Here is a 7,050-nt window from a genome sequence, read left to right on the forward strand (position 1 = left end):
GTTGCCGGTCACGAAAAAAGACAAAAAAATATATATATATTTTGTTCTTTTTTAACGCAGGCATTTATAACTGTAAACTTCCCTCTTAGCACTGCTTCCACTGTATACCTTCAGTTTTGATATGATGTGTTTTTATTTCCATTTCTCCGTGTTTTTATATTTTTCTTCTGATTTATTCTTTGACCCAATGGTTGTTCAGGAGCCTGTTGTTTTATGTCCACATACTTCTGAATTCCCCAAATTTCCTTATTTTATTGATTCCTAGCTTTATTCTTTGTGGTTAGAGAATATTCTTTGTATGACTTCAGTCTTTTAAAATGTATTGAGACTTGTTTTGTGTCTTAATATATGATCTATTCTGGTGAACATTTCATGTGCACTTAGGAAGCATGTATATTCTGCTGCTGCTGGGTGGAGTGTTCTGTATATTATATCAGGTATGGTTGGTTTATAGTGTTCTTCAATTCCATTTTTATATTAAAAAATAAAATATACATATTTATTATATAGACTTTTAAGAATAAAAAAGAAGCAAAGGTAAAAAGATAAAGTCACATAATCTATCCCCACCCCCAACTCGGAAAAAGCTATTGTTAGTATTTTGGTGACTCTCTTTTCAACTATTTTTCTGAAGAAATGTATTTATATTTAAAAACTATAATTGTATATGCTGTTTAAAACTTGATTTTAATTATATAGAAGATGTTGTTAAGCCCTTTCCATGTTATCTAACTTCCATTAAAGCATCATTTTTAATGGTTATTTCCATTGCACGTCATAGTAGTCCATTCTGTAGAAGTTATACTTAACCAACCCCTTGATATTTAGATTATTAAGTTATGTTCGTTTCTTGTTATTTTAAGCCATAACGAATACATTAATCTTCATGGGTATCTACTCTTGATTTCTCCAGAATAAGTTTCTAAAAGCTGGATTGGTACACGTTTTTAAACTACCCACTGCAATGATTGTTATCAATTTATACTCTGTCAAACCTGGATTTTTGTACACACATGCTCTCTGTGAGAAATGTGAAAGCTTTCTTATCTGCTCACACATTAATTTCCCCATCTATACCATGATCTCCTGTGCGTGGAGTATATTTCTCTACCCTGTTGATATAGGGTTTGGCCATGTGACTTGCTTTGGCCAATGGAATGTGAGTAAAAGTAACAACTTGTCAGTTCTGATCTAAGGACATAAGAGGCGCTTGTGCCCCCGTTCATCTGTTGGAACTTCTGCCCTTTGCCATGAGGACCTTCCCTGAGTAGCCCTGGCTATTCACTTGGACTCCTGGAGCACAGATAAAGTCACATAATCTATCCCCACCCCCAACTCGGAAAAAGCTATTGTTAGTATTTTGGTGACTCTCTTTTCAACTATTTTTCTGAAGAAATGTATTTATATTTAAAAACTATAATTGTATATGCTGTTTAAAACTTGATTTTAATTATATAGAAGATGTTGTTAAGCCCTTTCCATGTTATCTAACTTCCATTAAAGCATCATTTTTAATGGTTATTTCCATTGCACGTCATAGTAGTCCATTCTGTAGAAGTTATACTTAACCAACCCCTTGATATTTAGATTATTAAGTTATGTTCGTTTCTTGTTATTTTAAGCCATAACGAATACATTAATCTTCATGGGTATCTACTCTTGATTTCTCCAGAATAAGTTTCTAAAAGCTGGATTGGTACACGTTTTTAAACTACCCACTGCAATGATTGTTATCAATTTATACTCTGTCAAACCTGGATTTTTGTACACACATGCTCTCTGTGAGAAATGTGAAAGCTTTCTTATCTGCTCACACATTAATTTCCCCATCTATACCATGATCTCCTGTGCGTGGAGTATATTTCTCTACCCTGTTGATATAGGGTTTGGCCATGTGACTTGCTTTGGCCAATGGAATGTGAGTAAAAGTAACAACTTGTCAGTTCTGATCTAAGGACATAAGAGGCGTTTGTGCCCCCGTTCATCTGTTGGAACTTCTGCCCTTTGCCATGAGGACCTTCCCTGAGTAGCCCTTGCTTTTCACTTTGACTCCTGGAGCATATAACACAGACCTGTGAATTATGAATGCACAGTTCAACCCAAAGTTTGGTGTGCAGCCTATTCCAGGCAAGCCCTGGTGAACCTAATTGTGATCGACTGAACCTTGGCAATCATACAGACCCATGGACATAAAGTAAGCAACTGATGTTAAAGGCCTCTGAGATTTAATGTTATTTAATAAACAGCATTATCATAGACAACATAAAATTCCAAAGGTCTTATAACCAGTTAGACACAGACTCCACCCAATAATAACAGACCCTGGTTATTTACCATCGTACTATTATTGTACTGGTGTGCAATAAATATTTTTTAAAACGTCTGAATGTTGCATTAATTTGCATCTCTTTGATTACTTTTAAGACTGGGCATTGATTTGCATTCTTCTTTCCTTCCTGAAAATTGCCCTTTTATATTTTATACTTATTTGGTATTGATTGTTCTGTAATTAATTTGGAATATTTTTTGGTAAATTAACAATATTTACACTTCGTCATATTTTGTAAATATTTTCCCAGTTTGAAATTGTCTTTTCAATGGTATATTTAAAGATATATACATATTTATCATATATATTCACCTGTAGAAGTTTTATAACTTCATACACTCAATTCTTCTCATCTTTTCTTTATAGTTTCTGCCTCTAGTATGTGCCATCTAGTGCTAGAATTTTCTTGTCAAGATTCATATTTTGTTTAAAAATGTGCTGCCAAGTATTACCTGCACTTTATTCTATGCCTAGCAGTTTTAAGGTTCAACCTGTCGAATGCTCTAGATCTTAAAACATTCCTTGAAATGAGTTCATTATTTTGAATTAACTCTTTTTTTTTTTCCTTTTTGTCTTTTTTCGTGACCGGCAACGGATCGCAACCCTCAGTGTCGCGCCCGTACTGGACCGGGACTGGCAACGGGATCGCAACCCTCGGTGTTGCGCCCGCACCTCACTCAGCCAGTGAGCGGCCGGTCTGTATGTGGGATCTGAACCCTCGGCGGGAGGGCCGCCATGCTCCCAAGTGGCGCACTGTAGCAGTGCGCCACCACCGGGCCGGCCCTGAATTAACTCTTGAGTGGCCGGTGCATATGTCCAAGTAATTTTTTCACTCAGGTCTTGTTAATTGTCTGTGTTTCTGACAGTGTCTTTCTGTTGTTTTCCCATCTGAATAAAATTTGGGAAATAAGAGCTCTTGGTTCACAGACTTTTCCAGTAATGTTCGCTACAGGTTTTCTCTATTGTCTTTTGGCTTTTAAAGTTGTTAGTCGGGGCTTTTTAAAAAAATAATGTTCCCCGGGTGCTTATAGGACACTTCTTTTAAACTTGAAGAGAAAATTTTATACATAGTGTGTGTAAACATGTAAACATAAGTGCTTTAAACTTTCATTCAGGTGCTTTCATAGCTCAGGAAAGTTTTCTGTTATAACTTGATTATTATTTATACTGCATGTGTTTTCTTCAGAACAATAATTCACCATATATTAGATCTGCCATTTTCTTCCTTCATATCTACTACTTTTTCTCATGTTTTAAAACGCTTCATCCCTATTTAATTGTTTATTTGTTTTGTTCTCATGTTTTAAAACGCTTCATCCCTATTTAACTCCTGGGAAAGTTTCTCAAGTTACCACGGTTCAAGCTTTCTATTTACTTTTTGTTTGGCTGTATTGATTTTACTTAATGACACAATGCACATGTCATTCTTGGTATTGCACTTACCATTCCTGTAACTTCTTTTCTTCCTTTATTATTTCAGCTAGTTTTTAGGCTTACCAGAACCCATTTTTTGCATTATCTTTTTATCTTTTGCTTAATGCAGTTCATATTTGGTTGAGTTTTACTGGGACCACAAAGCAGTGCTTTCTCCATTTCTTGGTAATAAACAATATTGAAAAATATACCTTCCTGCTTTTTGAGAGCTACGAACATTTACCGCTTCTACATTGTAAAATTTTTTATAGTCCCGTGTTCACTGTCGTTTACAAATCCTTGAGCAAGGCAGGGTCCGTTGGACCCACACGCTTGCCTGCAGCGGGCTGTAGACCCTCTCCTGATTCCTCGCAGCGTCCCTCTGGTGGCTGTCAGTTTCTTCCTTTAAGTATTTGTGCCGGTTGATGAAAGAAAATTAACACTCTGTGGTTGCGCTGTTATTCACCCTCTTCTTGGGTGTAAGGATCTGGAATGACCTGTTTTCTATTCAGCTTTCGGGTTGGAGGAAGTATCACCATATCATGTGTCTCTTTGCCATGGAAAGTCACAGGAGAAGCCAGCTGCCCTCTGTGTACCAGCACTTCCGGGGAGTTTGTGGTGTCCAATAAGCAAGTGTCCAGGGAGGCAGCTGGCATGAAGGAGCCTGGCAGAGCCAGTTCAGGAGAACAGGTTTTCAGGGACAGGGACCAAGCAGATGCTCCATTGGGTGAGTGGAGAAGATCAGGTGGAATTGGAATAAGGCTTAATTCTGATAATTAACTCCAGTGTCTCTCGAGATAACCCCGCCCTCCAGCTTGCTCTTGTCTCTGGAGCTATTCCTGCAGTTGTAACTTCCTTACCAGTGCTCCTGTGATTTCCTGTGGTGGCAGCACTCCTGTGCCGCTCCCTGTCGCGTGCCCATGTCACTGACTTGTGCTACAGGAGTCTGAAGACCTTCCAGATGCTTCAGCAATCAACTACCTACAACTTAAGGTGCCTGTGTGCTGAGTATTCTTTCCAGCAATTCAAACCTTTGTTCATCTCCAATGACCTCCTGGTCAGTTTGACCTGCCGGGTCTGACACCTGAAGTGAAGGCCACCCAGGTGAGGAAGACCTGTCTCACCAGGGGATGCAGCGCGGTGGCCCTGCCACTCTGCTCACTTTTCTGGAGGGTGAGAGGGAATAACCCACTCCATTTGGGAACCTCAAGACCAAATGCCCACAAGGCATTTCCTACCTGTGGGCAGCAGGGTCCGCTTTCCTGGAGGCAGCTCTTCTGATCCCGGACCAGATGCCAGGGTAGTGCAGGGGGCCTGGCAGGGCGGGGCCCCGTGGGGGCGGGGTCTGGGGGCGGAAACGGGGGCTGGTGTCACCCTCCCCGGCCTTAGGACAAAGCTGTTGTCCTTTCCTTCCCGGGGAGGGCTGCTGGTTCTGGGGGGCCTAATAGTCGGCCTCTACCCACCCCACCCTCTTCCCATGTTCTTGACTCCATGACAGGAAAGAATTCAAGGGCAGAGTCACAGCAGAAAGTGAGAACAGGTTTCATATAACAGAGAAGAAACACAGGTTCCCCAGGGAGAGTGCGGCCTAGCTGCAGAGGCTGAGCAGGGCCCACACCAAGTCTAACACAAAAGTAAGTTCAGTGCAGACATCAAGTCTAACACAAAAGTAAGTTCAGTGCAGACATCAAGTCTAACACAAAAGCAGGAAATGCACACGTAAAGTTCAGTACAAGTGCAGGCTGGCTCTAGAGAGTGGGCAGCTGCTGCTGAAAGTGGCTTTGATACAAAAGAAAGCACACACCCCTCAGCCAGGGAACTTCGTCTGCCACCAGGAAAGTGAGCAAAAACCCCGTCTTTGGCTGGATTTGGGGTTTATAGTTTTTCTGTCTAATGAGTATTCACTTAAGGGGATGGCTCCAGTTATGTAACATTTAGTCTCACACACATTCAGTTCGTCTTTTCCTGGAGCGTGCTCATTGGTCAGACCCTGTCACATGCACCAGGCACATTCAAGAATGTTCTGTGCTCTCTATTGAGCATGTCTAGTTACTGGATATGCATAAACCAGCCCACTGTGGTCTCATTTTCCCCATGTTGGTGCTGAAAATAGGCCTAACTGGCAACTGTAATGTTCCTTTAGGGGAGAGCCGACAGGAGGGCCTAAAGTCTGGGGGAATGGCTGGTAACCCAGCGGCATGTCCTGTGACCCCAGCCCAGGGAGACTGAGCACCTCCTGTATCACTAGGACTGGAGCCAGGAGAGCAGGATGCCTGGGGGTGCTGGGGACGTGGTGGGGCCCTAGAGTCAGGTGGGGTTGCAAGTGGGGGTGGGGTGTCATGGGGGGTGTTCCCAGCAGGCTCTTTTAGGAGCTCTTTGTCTGTCCCTTGTGGTTTATGCCAATACAAGATAGAAGCAGATGGAACATGAACTCTGTTCTGCACGTCTCTCCCACAAAAAGGAGCATATAGCGCACGTTGCTGTGTGCCTTGCTTCTTTGTTTAATGTCACAACATGTCCTGCGGACCTCTCCCTGCACTGTGTAGAGCATCCTCGCTCTTCAGACAGCTGGGGGCACTCCAGTGTGTACCGTGGTCCTTGTGAGACAGGAGGCGCTCAGTTTCCCGGGGATTGGGGGTCGGGCCACTCCCTTAGGACTCAAGCCGCTCCTTCAGGCCCCGAGTCATTGTCGTGTGCGGCACCTATTTTCAACGTGGGGAGACTGAGACTGCAGGAGGAAGATTTATGTAATTTCAGTGGCACAGCATGCTCAGAAAAAGGGAGTTTATCCTCGAATGACCTTCCACTAGAGCTGCTACGTAGCAATGAACATATTCTGAATATTTTTTGGTGAATATGTTGGAATTTGACCTCTAAGCACGCTCCAGTGAAGTGAACAGAGCAAGCACAAGCCTAGGTCACATAACCAGCTACGCGCTCCAGTGAAGTGAACAGAGCAAGCACAAGCCTAGGTCACATAACCAGCTACGTAACTGGGAGTCGCCCGCTAGTTAAATATTCGTTAGATCCCAGGAGTACGTGTAGAACAGCCAACTGCAGAGGTAGAATCCAGGGAGAAGGTGGGGTGTTCTCACCTGGAGCCAGCGCACACTGGGCCTGTGAGGTGTGTGCCTCTACGTAACTGGGAATCACCCGCTGGTTAAATATTCGTTAGATCCCAGGAGTACGTGTAGAATAGCCAACTGCAGGGTAGAATCCAGGGAGAAGGTGGGGATGTTCTCACCTGGAGCCAGCGCACACTGGGCCTGTGAGGTGTGTGCCTCTACGTAACTGGGAGTCGCCCGCTA

General features: G+C 42.7%; 1 pseudogene; it reads right to left on the reverse strand.

Moving 5' to 3' along the window:
- The window catches only part of LOC103609343, a 13,562-nt pseudogene that overhangs the window by 2,646 nt on the left and 3,866 nt on the right, over nucleotides 1-7,050 (reverse strand).

Source organism: Galeopterus variegatus, unplaced genomic scaffold (assembly GCF_000696425.1).
Source record: "Galeopterus variegatus unplaced genomic scaffold, G_variegatus-3.0.2 Scaffold9506, whole genome shotgun sequence".
Taxonomy (NCBI): domain Eukaryota; kingdom Metazoa; phylum Chordata; class Mammalia; order Dermoptera; family Cynocephalidae; genus Galeopterus; species Galeopterus variegatus.